The sequence below is a fragment of the Xenopus laevis genome, chromosome 5L (genome assembly GCF_017654675.1).
Source record: "Xenopus laevis strain J_2021 chromosome 5L, Xenopus_laevis_v10.1, whole genome shotgun sequence".
NCBI classification, from domain to species: domain Eukaryota; kingdom Metazoa; phylum Chordata; class Amphibia; order Anura; family Pipidae; genus Xenopus; species Xenopus laevis.
In genome coordinates this window covers 101,288,602-101,302,614 of record NC_054379.1, presented here as the reverse complement: position 1 = coordinate 101,302,614, position 14,013 = coordinate 101,288,602, and positions in this window count along the sequence as shown.

Here is a 14,013-nt window from a genome sequence, read left to right as displayed (position 1 = left end):
TCAAGCTCTTGCGGTGCCCTGCGATGGGAAAAAATTAATACTTAGCAGGCTACGGTGAGGCACAAATTCAGTGATTATTAAATAGCTTTATATGTATTTAACGCTGGATAGATTTATTTATACAATGAAAATACATACTGAAGGAGCACTCCTAGTTGTTTTGCGCGTTCGTGATAATCGTTGTCTTCTTGCTGCCACTACTGAGCTGCTGGCGCTGATTCCTAATGAGCGCTACGTCAGTAGTGACGTGCTCTAGGGGTCAACAAACTTTCTTTTCGCACATGCTCCTTAAGGAGAATGAGGTGAAGGAAGTGTTTGTTACTTTTCTAAGATGGCGCCTGCCTGACTAAACAAGCGATCCAAAGAAGGACATGGAATATACTTAATTTTAATGGACTATGTGACTTGCTACCCTAGCGATTTAGGAGGTCTTGGGTTGTACATTACAGGGAGATAAGTATTTATGTTTTCCTTTCCTTCTCCTTTAATGAGGGCCCTGACCACACATGTTTTTTTTAATGGGGGGGCCCTGACCACCAATATTTTTTTATTAACATGTGGGAACCATAGACACCAATGTTTTTTTTTTTTTTTAGTGTGTGGTGGGGAGGGCGGACCTGTAGGTAGGGCTTGTGGTGGGCGGAGCCCAGGGGGCCCAGGAAATTTTTTCATATGGGGCCCTGCGATTTCTGATGGTGGCCCTGAAGGTGAGTGGTGATGTAAATGGAGTGTGATGTCAGAGGATGGAATTGTGATTGATTAGATATTTCACATTTACAGGCAAGCCATTACAGGTAATCATGCCCTGCTTCCACTGGACTCATCCTGCTTTCTGCAATGAAAAGTGTGTGTGTCTGTTTTTGGTGCAGAGTAAGCTTGATTCTAGGTACATTCTAGAGGTTTGAAACAGAGCACAGAGTCTTGTGGATATTTTTAAGTGCAAACAAAGAAATTACCTTTTTTGCCACTTTGCGTGTGAATGAAAAAAATGAGTGCAAAAAAGAAAAATTATCTTTAAAGGGGTGGTTCACCTTCAAGTTAACTTTTAGGGTAAGTCCACATAGGGCATTTTGGGGAGATTTGATCACCTGGCGAGTAATCGCCTCGTTTTTGCGGTGACCAATCTCCCCAAACGCCTTCCTCTACTTGACTCTACGCCGGTGCTAATCACACGCGGCTGTTCGTTTTCCGAAGTTGCCTCACGAGGAAACTTCGGAAAACGAATCGCCGCGTGTGATTAGCAGAGTCAGGGAAGGCGTTTGGGGAGATTGGTCACTGCAAAAACTAGGCGATTAGTTGCCAGGCGACCAAGTCTCCCCAAAACGCCCTGTGTGGCCTGACCCTTAGTATGTTACAGAATGGCCAATTCTAAGCAACCTTTCATTTGGTCTTCATTATTTATTTACTATAGTTTTTTAATTATTTGCCGCCTTCTGACTCTTTCTAGCTCTTTCTAGCTTCTAAAAACAAATCCTCTCTAAAGCTACACATTTACTAATCTTTCTGTTCCGACCCTCCCCTATTAATATTCCATATTCTCATTAAAATCAATGCATGGTTGCTAGGGTCATTTGGAGAGCTGCTGAATAAAAAGCTAAATAACTCAATAACCACAAATAATAAAAAATGAAAACGAATTGCAAATGGTCTCAGAATATCACTCTCTACATCATACTAAAGATAACTCAAAGGTGAACAACCCCTTTAATATATGAGCCATTATAATCATGAGGGGCAATATGTTAGCAGCACTCCTTTAAAGAAACACAAAAAAATTACGCTTTTACACATGTATCTTTTACGAGTCCTATAAAGGAAAACTAGTGGCTCCTCCTATTCAATCCAAGAGTATAATTCAAAGTTCTTTCCCACATATATCTGTTACATACTCCTGTTTCTGTTTCTCAGAATGTCATTCATGCTACTGCTCCCATTTAGTACAATAATACCATCTGTATATTACCTATCAATCTAATACAGGTGAGGGCTTTGCTATAAAACAATATATAAAACATATATTAAGTTCTGTATAAACAATAGATTTGTTTTTTTTTAAAATATGTAGTGTTATTACTCTTAGATGCAAATTCATGTACTAGAGAGGGTTAGATTAAAGGGATGATTCCCCTTTAAGTTAACTGTGTGTGCATGTGGTAGTACATCAGATGCAAGTTGCATTTTCACATTTGCAGAGTTGGGATTAAATCACATATAAAGTTAGGCTACCCTGTGATACTTTTGCTGCTGGTCTCCTGTGACTATTGACACAATCACTGTTAGAACCCTGGAATCATGCCACGTGCAGGGTGACTGTAGCTCCAAAGTAAACTATTCATTTTATAAAACTGCTGTGCTCTTTTAACTGGTTATATAAAAAATCTTTCACCCCTGACCCAGTTTCTCTTTCAGGCAATCCAACAAGGGCACGGCTTTCTTATTTTTGGGTTGCATGTTAATGGGCAATTGTGCTAATTTAATTGGAAATATTGATAGATATTACCAGTACCCCCCCCCCCAATACTTTGCTTTATATAAATAAAACTGCAAAACACAGGACTTATAAGTGAAAAAAAACTTGTTTCATTTATTCCTTCAACGTTTCGGCTCCTAACTCAGGAAGACGGCTTGAGTAAGTAGCCGAAATGTTGAAGGAATAAATGAAACAAGTTTTTTTTCACTTATAAGTCCTGTGTTGTGCGGTTTTATTTATACTACAGATATCTATCATTCCTATAACCAGCACCCAGGCATTGAATAATTGTTAGTAATGTTTCTGTGTTTCTGGATGTGGCTCTAGCAAAACTTTAATAAATCTTGAGCACCAGAAATGTCTTAAAGGTGTGGTTCACCTTTGAGCCAACTTGGCCAATTCTAAGCAATTCTTCAGTTGGTCTTCATTTTTTCTTTTTTTTTTTATAGTTGTTGAGTTATTTGCCTTCTTCTGACTCATTCCATCTTTTCCAGTCACGGACCCCATCTAAAAAAAATAAATGCTCTTTAAAGGGGTGGCTCACCTTCAGGTTAACTTTTAGTATGTAGAATGTAGTATATAGAATAGGGATGCACCAAATCCAGGATTCGGTTCGGGATTCGGCAAGGATTCGGCCTCTTTCAGCAGGATTCGGATTCGGCCGAATCCTTCTGCCCGGCCGAACCGAATCCTAATTTGCATATGCAAATTAGGGGCGGGGAGGGAAATCACATGATTGTTTGTCAGAAAACAAGGAAGTAAAATGTTTTCCCCTTCCTACCCCTAATTTGCATATGCAAATTAGGATTTGGTTCGGTATTCGGCCGAATCTTTCGAGAAGGATTCGGGGGTTTGGCAGATTCCAAAATAGTGGATTCGGTGCATCCCTAATATAGAATGGCAATAACTTTTCAATTGGTCTTCATTATTCATTTTTTAGAGTTTATGATTTTTTTATTTGCCTTCTTCTCCTGACTCTTTCTAACTTCTAAAAGGGGGGTCACTGACCCCCTCTAAGAACAAATCATCTTTAAAGCAACACATTTATTGTTATTGCTACTTTTTATTACTCGTCTTTCTGTTCGGACCCTCCCCTATTAATATTCCTTATTCTCATTCAAATCAATTCATGGTTGCTAGGGTAATCAGGGAATTAGGATTGCTGACACTGCAAACTGGAGAGCTGCTGAATAAAAAGCTAAGTAACTCAAAAATAACACAAATAATAAAAAATGAAAACCAGTTGCAAATTATCGCAGAATATCACTCTCTATAACATACTAAAAGGTAACTCAAATGCGAACAACCTCTTTAAGGCTACAAATGTACAATTGTTATTGCTACTTTTTAATACTTATCTTTCTTTCAGGCCCTCTCCTATTCATATTCAAGTCTCTTATTCAAATCAGTGCACAGTTGTTAAGTAATTTGGACCTTAATGACCAGATTGCTGAAACTGCAAACTGGAGAGCTGCCAAATAAAAAAGCTAAATAACTCAAAAACCACAAATAATGAAAAAAAATTGAAAACAAACCAACTGCAACTTGTCTCAGAATATCACTCTCTGCATCATGATGTTAATTTAATGGTGAACAACCTCATTAAATCGCATAGGAGTAACATACAACATACCAATCCCGATGCCATTTACACTTTCCATGTCCTTTAAGTACACTGACACATAGAGAAATTTCACATTTTAGATAAATGGAGAACAGCAGGACTGCTTCTCAAAGACAACTGATATAGCCTATGATTTATTTGTTTATTGATCAATAATCCACATAATCATGGTGTTATGACATGTTGGCCCTGACTATGAACACACCTGCCAAGAGTGAATGTGACAAACAATGAATCAAAGTACAGCAGGATCATTTCCAGTAGCTGCACTTGCACATTATGTGATACCTGCTGTCATCAGGTCAGGCTTACTGCAAGATCAGCTAGCAATAGTTAAGCTCCACTGAGCACAGCACTCATTAAAGGAGAACTAAACCCTAAAAATGAATATGGCCTTAAGTTTCAGCTTGTCCATAGCAGCAATGATCCAGGACTTCAAACTTGTCACAGGGGTCACCATCTTGGAAAGTGTCTGCGCTACTTACATGCTCAGTGGGCTCTGAGCAGCTGTTGAGAAGCTAAGCTTAGGGGTCGTCACAAATTATCCAGCAGAAAATGTGGTTGGCCTGTAATATAAGCAGATGCTACAGGGCTGATTATTAAATTCTGATGCTAGTTGCACTGGTTTCTGTGCTGCCATGTAGTAATTATCTGTATTAATTACTAATCAGACTTATAGTGTGACATTTATGTTTTATGTGTACTGTATATTGTGAGTGGGTCCCTAAGCTCAGTAAGTGACAGCAGCACAGAGCATGTGCAGTGAATCAGCAGAAAAGAAGATGGGGAGCTACTGGGGCATCTTTGGAGACACAGATCTGCACTGATAAAGGGCTGTGGTTGCCTTGGGCTTGGACAGAAACCCAAAACATAATGTACAGTATTTCTATAATTCTTCTTTAGTTAGGCTTTATTTCTCCTTTAATTCATGTATCTACAATGTATCAGTATTTGGATGTAACCTTTATGAGGACCTTTAGGTTGATATATACATCCTTCTATTGTGCAGTGTTTCATTCATCAAGTTTTAGTGTTGGGCTGGGGTGCACACTGGGCTAGTGCCAAATATCTATTTCTGGTCCAGGCGCAAGTAAATGAAGAAAATTCAGTAGGGAAGGTAATGTGAAACAGCAGCAATTAGCCATTTTTAGCACTTTCCGCACTGCCTTTCTCTAAATTGCCACAGCCCTTGTGGCTGCCCCAACAAAAACAGTGCTGCATTAATGAGGGGCCAAGGCACATAGAAACTTCCACCTCCTGCTCTTCCCCTAACGTAAGCGTCATTCACTTGCACAAGGTGCACAGAGCTGCCATTCTCCTCTACAAAAGGCTCTGAGTGCTTGTACACTAAGGCTATGACTTAAGTGCTAAAAGTTGTAAACAATTCCTTATATCTGTTGTACTAGAGTCTTTAGAGATCATTTATTACCACTGGGCACAAGTGCTATATCAATAATGGCTGCACAAATGTGGATGTCTATGACCCTAGTGCTGGAAAATTGCTGGGACCTTGTTTGCAGAAATGTACTAGAACAATTTCATATTTCAGTATTTACAACAAAATGGGCCCTATAGACCTTTAACTCGAATAATAAAATGCTCAGTGCAAGTTGCATTCTGAGCTTTGTGCCACCTTAAATATCCAGTGTAAGACAGAGAACGCATTTTTTGAGATTTATTATGCCCCAAAGCTGCAAAAAGCCTGAATCCGAAAATACTCCAGCTAAAACCTGTCAGCTCATGTAGAAATCCTATGAACCATTTCAAGATGATTTTTGCCTTCATGATTTTTTTTTATGGTGGGTTGTGCTCGAAAACTTGATCAATTCTAGGTATTTGAGGGTTTTTTTTAACCTAAAACGCGATCAATTGGAGGTATTTGAAGTTTTTAGCCTATAACTAGATCAATTCTAGTTTTTTTTAGCCTATAACTAGATCAATCGAGGTATTTGAGGCTTTGTAGCCTATAGTTCAATCTATTTGAGGCTTTTTCGCCCATAACTTGATCAATTTTGAGTTTTTTTTAGCCTATAACTCGATCAATTCAAGTTTTTTTTAGCCTATAACTAGATTAATTTGAGGCTTTTTTAGCCTATAATTAGATCTATTTGAGGCTTTTTACCTATAACTTGATCAATTTTGAGTTTTTTTTAGGCTATAACTCGATCAATTTGAGGTTTTTTTTAGCCTATAACTAGATCAATTAAAGGTATTTGAGGTTTTTTAACCTATAACTAGATCAATTCGAGGTATTTGAGGTTTTTTAGCCTATAATTCGGGCATTTTGAAATATTTGAGGCTTTTTAGCCTATAACTTGATCAATTTGAGTTTTTTTGGCCTATAACTCGATTAATTCGAGGTTTTTTAGCCTATAACTAGATCAGTTCAAGGTATTTGAGGTTTTTTAGCCTATAACTCAATCAATTTGAGGTTTTTTTAGCCGTAACTCGATCAATTTGACGTTTTTTAGACTATAACTAGATCAATTAGAGGTATTTGAGTTTTTTAACCTATAACTAGATCAATTATAGTTATTTGAGGTTTTTCACCTAAAACTCGATCAATTCGAGGTATTTGAGGCCTTTTATCCTATAACTCTATCAATTAGAGGTATTTGAGTTTTTTAACCTATAACTAGATCAATTAAAGGTATTTGAGGTTTTTTAACCTATAACTCGATCAATTCGAGGTATTTGAGGCCTTTTAGCCTATAACTCTATCAATTTGAGGTATTTGAGTTTTTTCGCTCATTTGCATTCAATCAAGTTTTGTACATTTGGTTTTTTTCATGAATAAGTAAATATTCAAGCTGTGAGTTTATTCTAGGTAGAAAAAAACTCACAAACGCGACCTTTGATAAATAACCCCCTAAATATCTGACTATTAAGACATTTTTTAAGATTTGCAGCCAATCACTTCCGGTTCCCAGTGGCCAATGAGCACCCAATGGGGGGGGAGGGGGCTGCACTTGCCAGGCTGTAAACCACACGGTGCAAAAAGCAGTTATACTGTACATCTCCCTGCTTTTGTCCACCAATATTATTTAATATGTCAAGGATAATATAACATTTCAGCTAAGCAGAACGTCTGCTTTTTCTTTCTATAGTGCACAAGTTATAGAATTTCACACAGTCAGTCTGACCTTGATGTTCAGTTTCGAATACAGGTTGTTTTTTAAGGTAGTAAAGGGCACATTGGCCAGAACATAAAGACATATAGTTCCTGATAGAGGGATATAACATTTACACCCCGGAGTTCAGCAGATTCACAAAGAGAAGCTGACAGGCTGGCTGCATGCTCACTCCATGTCATTTGTCTGATGTTTTTAGTCAGTGTTGTGGTACAGAGTTGAAAACAGAAGACTGATAAGTGTATATTACAAAGTTCATTAAGATATGCCTTTATCTCACAGACACCTTATGTTCCTTGCTCTTCCTGATCACTCACCTCATTTTAATCAGGTAAACCATGCGCAATAGCTGCTGGGGGTTACCTTGGCTCAGTCGACGACAACGTTTTTATTTATGACAAATATAATATGCAATGCTAATATATGATGTATAGCAGAATACTTATTAAAATAGCTGACATTTATTAATTAAACAGTCCTTTTTTCTGCCAATATTTGAGTAGTAGTCCATGGAAATGAATCTACTTCTTTCCTCTTCAAACAGTCTCAGAACACATTTAATCAGATTAACAATCACTTATTGATACTTCTTATCCACAGCCACAACCCACCAAGAGATGTATATGGTAACTTTTTATCCTAATGATTATATGAATGTAATTCCTCCTCTCAAAGGCTGAGTTAAATATTTGTCTACCATGCACAATTTTATAGCTCTTAAGCTATTTAGCACTTGTGTTTCTAAATGAACTCTATGAGGCAGATTCACTAAAGGGAGAAAGTGGCCGTCGCTAGCAACAATTCGCCAAAAATGCCATCCGCATGGACATCGCCAATTCACTAACAGTTGTAGAGGATAATTCGTTCTCACTCTATCGCCAGCCGACTCTGGCGAGCAGTCGTTACTCCACAGATTCACTAAAATTGAATTTTACTCAATGATACCTCTATCGCCAGAGTATACATCACCACCTCAGACCAGGCGAACTAATAAAATGAAGCTACATCTTCCTTAATCTAATGTCAGTGACATCATATCCTGTATGACGGAAACGCTTTAAAGTTGTAAAAAACGCTGGAGACTTTTCTTTTTTTAAAGCGGGATTGCCTTCATAAGTCCAAACTATTAAAGGTTTATGTGTGAATAATTTTTTTAAACTAATTTGAGGGGCATGCCACATTTATATAAGGGTGGGCTCATGCCTAGGGCATTAGAGGATCTCTTCTGTCTTTATTATGGCTCATTGGACATGTGTTTGAAAAAGTGGCCACTTCAAGCATTTGCACCAACACTACTAATAAAGACTTCCATACGACTTTTAGATACCTGCCCTATTCAAATTAACGTAAGCGCAATAGCGCTCAGGAAATTTGCTTTGAAATGCTCGCACAACTGTAAAAATCCGCCATCGTTGGCTGCTGAGATGCAACTTAGCATTTTAGTGAATTATCGTAGTAACGAATTTGCGCCTGGTGAAGTGTAGCAGAGTGTGGTTAAGCGGTCGAAAATTGACCCTTTAGTGAATTTGCCCCTATATGTCAGTATAAAGCATGATGATTCTCACTGTCCATTATTTTGTTTTCAGTGAATATGTGTTTTAACATAATTTACCTTCTCCTCATATTACAGTTCACTTATTGCAGAGGTTTTCAATCTGTGCTGCTGCCCCTTAAAGGAGAAGGAAACCCTTTCGGCGCAAAGCTCCGCCCCCCTGGCCTACCTCCCCCGGGCAAATGCCCCTAACTTGTTAGTCACCCCTCCATGCAAGTCCTCTCTTGCTGAGTTCACAGGCGCCATCTTCGTCCGAGCGCTCTTCTTCCTGTACTGATCAGCGTTTGGCAAGTAGGAGGCATTTGCCGGTTGGATCTACTGCGCATGCGCCCGAATTTCACGAAGTTTCTGATTTCTTCGTGACTTTCGGCACATGCGCAGTAGATCCAACCGGCAAATGCCTCCTACTTCGCATGCGCTGCCAAATACAGGAAGAAGAGCGGGGAGGGGTTTTGCGCCTAAAAGGTTTCCTTCTCCTTTAATATGGTAGTTAAGAGGTCACCCCTCTGGGTCAAAATTGGCATGCATGCTGATTTGGATTTGATGTTTTAGACACCATTGCATCTTTTGTAGACTTACAAGGGTCATAATGGACTACTGGTCCCAGTGGACCCTGTCATTCTTGCTGACCATCTATGTATGTATTAGCCTGCTATGCGCTACTTACAACCTTTCTTGACCATGAATTCCTTGTCCAAATTTATCAAAACACCATCTCCTTTGATTTGATAGCAATCTGATTGGTGAGCAAAACCCCTAGTCCCCACTGTCTGCCCGATTTAGTTTGAAAACATTAAATTCTTATGACATTACTACCCAACTTCCTACTACCCTCTCATCTCCATGCTGCCCCACAATCAGTCATTCCTTTGCTAAATTGAAAGAGGAAAAACATTTGGGGCTATCACAGGCTCTATTAATGGCACAACAAAAATTTGGAAAACTTCTACAATTAATATCAGATAGAGTGATTAAAGGGATCGTTCAACTTTGAATACACTTTTAGTATGAAAAGTGTATTCATATTCCAGTCTCTTATTTGATCAATGCTTGATTACTATGGTAGTTTGGACCTTAGCAACCGGAAATTCCAAACTGGAAAGCGGCTGAATAAGCTAAAAAAACACAAATAAAAAAGTAAAGCCAGTTGCAAATATCACTCAGATTTGGTTTGGTCAGGTGATTGGATTCAGCCAAATCCAAGTCCTGCTGAAAAAGGCAGAATCTGTAACGAATCCTGGTACATCCCTGCCTAAGGGCTCTTACAGACGAGCATTTGAAGCTGCGCTCCCCTGCGTTCCAATTTTATGTGGTCAGCCGCAGGGGAGCGCAGGAGTAGACGCATTCTGGTTTTTTCAATGGGGCTGTACTCACACAGGCGCATGTAGGCGCCGAACGCAGGTTGAGACGCAACATGCTGCATTTTTCCTGCGTTCGGCACCTACATGCCTGTGTGAGTACAGCGCCATTGAAAAAAACAATGTGTCTACTCCTGCGCTCCCCTGCAGCTGAACGCATAAAAACGGATTACAGGGGAGCCCTAAAGAAAAACTAAAGGCTAACTAAAGAAGTAGGATAGAAATATTGTACATTATGTTTTGGGTTTCTGTACCAGCTCAAGGCAGCCACAGCCCTTTAGCAGTAAAGATCTGTGTCTCCAAAGATGCCCCAGTAGCTCCCTGTCTCCTTTTCTGCTGATTCACTGCACATGCTCTGTGCTGCTGTCACTTACTGAGCTTAGGGACTCACAATATATAGTACACATAAAATATAAATGTCACAATATAAGGTTGATTAGTAATTAATACGGATAATTACTACATGGCAGCTCATAAACCAGTGCAACTAGCATCAGAATTAATAATCAGCCCTGTAGCATCAGCTTATATTAACCTAATTTTTCTGCTTGATAATTTGTGACGACCCCTAAGCTTAACTTCCCAAAAGCTACTCAGAGCTGACACTTTCCAACATGGTGACATTGGGATCATTGCTGCTATTGACAAGCTGAAACATTAGGCTGGTGCAATAAGTTCAGTAAATAAAATATGGCATTTTTAGACATATTAATTTTTATGGGTTAGTTCTCCTGTAAAAAAAAAACCAACCCAAACAAGCCCCCCAGGTTTGCTAGAGCCAAATTGCGAGCTCCATTTGGCGAAGGGGGACTGGGCCTCCCACATTGGTACTTTTACTCACTGGCCACCCAGATCTACTATATACATTGGTGGTTTAACTCAGACCCCTACAATCCGAACTTCGCACTACAGGCCACTCTAGTAGGCTCAACAGTCACTCTCATATATCCCATTCCGCAAACCTCCTGACTTACACACAACCCACCCAGTTATAACCACCCCATACAAAGCATGGGTGGCAGCACTTAAAGTATGCAACCTTGCGCTACCTCTCCTTTCGCCTATACCCCTATGGGGAAACTACTTTCTCCCACATCTGCAACACATAGTGTAGTACAAAAAACACTAGGAGACTTGGCTAAAGATGGAGTGGTACGCCCCAGGACCGAAATAAAACATGTTCAAACCCAGGAGGCTCTCCCATGGTTTTCCTACTTCCAGCTGAGACAGGCCACCAATGCCCAATTCCCAGGGAACAATCTGAACCCCACAACTTCTAAGATAGAAACAGCCCTTAAGAGTCACCACCACCAGAAAAATTGTCACCAAGCTATACTCACTTCTCCTAGCTACCATTATACCTCCATTTAATACAGCGGGTACAGCCTGGAGTAGAGACATCCCAGAGTTGGAGGATGATGACTGGGAAGAAGCAACTGACAGGGCCTATGGCAACCTAGTCTCAACCAGGGATAGACTGATCCAATTTAAAATCCTACATAGACTCCACCTAATCCCAACTAGGCTGTTCCGTATGAACAAACTTGACTCACCACAGTGGGCCTCAGAGGCACCTTACCTACACCTCATCTGGTCATGCCCCGAATGCAAGCCTTCTGGTCCCAGGTTCTCAATTATATTCAAGACAAAACAGCACTACCTAATCTAATAACTCCTAAGGTATGCCTCCTTGGTGTAATAGATGAGGTCACCCCACAGGCGGCCACAAGAATACTTTTTCTCTCATTATTCTATGCTAGTAAGTGTATCCGCCTGAACTGGATGTCCCCCAGCCCCCACACTCAATGGCTGGCTGAACTTGCTAAAAGTAACACTCCCCCCAATACAACTCACCTATGCTGCAAGAGGTTGTCCCCAGAAATATGACCTGGTGTGGAAGAGCCTTAATGTCAGAGATGACAAGCTAGTAGGAATATAACTATATATACTCACTGTTCAAACTCTCTAGGGGTAGTGGATATAGAACCATAACTGAACCAAACTGTATATGAATGTACGGGTTTTAAAGATCTAAAATGCAGTTTCTGCTAATCAAGTAACCACTACCAACTGAAAAAAAATTCTGAAAATTTTTATTTCAATGTCAAAAAGATTAATTTAATATATAAAAAAACACTTTGCAGATCCATCCCATAAGCTCTGATTGCCTATAGTAGTGTAGCATGATTTAAACAGGATCGCAAATGAGTGTATTGTGAGTTGATCTCCACCTTGTGGTGTGCATGAAACGCACAGCATGAATGGCAGTCTCAGGCATTCTAATGCTTTTTTTCACGGCACTGTGAAAATTTTAAAAAAAAAACCTCGGCACTTACTGAAATTCCATTCATGTACAAAACAAGATCTACAAATGATCTCCATTTTAAGAATGCATGGTCTCTAAATGAAGAAAAAAAGCTGTTATTTCCATCTCCCTTAATGAACAGTAAAATCCAGTAATTATAAACCCAGTAAATAATCATTTTCTAAATCGTATCTACTATGAAACTGTGCACTCCAGTGGTTATTTGTTGCACAGCAACAATGTGCTCAGGGCAATAGGTTCCAGTCTAAATGGCAATTAGAGTGACCCTTCTATTTCTGGAACTAGAACATGTTTGCTGTTCAATGTATACTTCTGTAACCATACTATGAGCAAAGGGAGGTCCCTGACCAAATGTTGGATATCAAATTAAAAGGGATGCAAACAAGGTGTTAGAATGTGTAAGTCTCCTATCAGTGTAAAATAGTGGTGATTGAATGTCCTGCTTCTTTTTGGGCAACTGCAGTCGTCTTATTTTAGGGTGGAGAAGGATTAATTATATCTTAGTACTGTTCTATTATCACCAAAAAAAAAAAAAAACTAGTTTAAAAAATTTTTTTGGATTATCTGGATAAAATGGAGTCTATGGGTGACTGCCTTTCAGTAATTCGGAGCTTTCTGAATAACGGGCTTCCGGATAATTGATCCCATACCTGTATTTGGATTTTTTTGTTCTGCAATTTTCAGGCTTGGAATTTCAGCTGCTGTATGGTTGCTAGGTCTTAATTACAGCATAGCAGTTTGGCAATCACAATGAAAGCTCAATTGAGGGCCAGAACAGAAGATGAGCAGACGCAGTCCAAAAGTGTAAACTTGAACCAGCAGAATGTTTTTTTTTTTTTGTGACAACCAGATTGCATTTATCATGCAAAAAAAAAAAAAAGGCAGAACAAGGCCAACGATCCAAAAACCATACAAAATCAAAAAGGAAAACAAAACGTAAAGATGCTTAGAATAGACCCATCTATAACACGCTAAAAGCTTTATATGATCTTTAATTTTTGTATAGCAGTCTGTTCACATAGTTCATGAGAACTACAATATCAACCGGTATACATATAGGATGGCATACATGATCTTTTGTGGAATGAGCTGGGCTACTGATCACCTATCACACACACACACACACAAATCTATATCTATCTATCTATCTATCTATATAGATTTGTCTGCAAGGATCCGCACACCAAAATTTTCATCAAAAAAAGTGTTTTATTTAGTACATAGATCCTTTGGACATTGGATCTATGTACTAAATAAAACACGTTTTTGATGAAAATTTTGGTGTGCGGATCCTTGCAGACAAATCTCTATATGAATTTTTTTGGACCCTGCACCCGCAAAGAGTGAACAAAGTCCGGTCTTCAGAGTGCAGTCGTTTGACACAGATATATATATATATATATATATATATATATATATATATATATATATATATATACACACACACACACACACACATAGAGTTAGGTCCATAAATATTTGGACAGAGATCAATCAAAGTGCAAGCCATTCATAAGCATCAATAGAAAGGCTACATTGGACTTTACTAAAA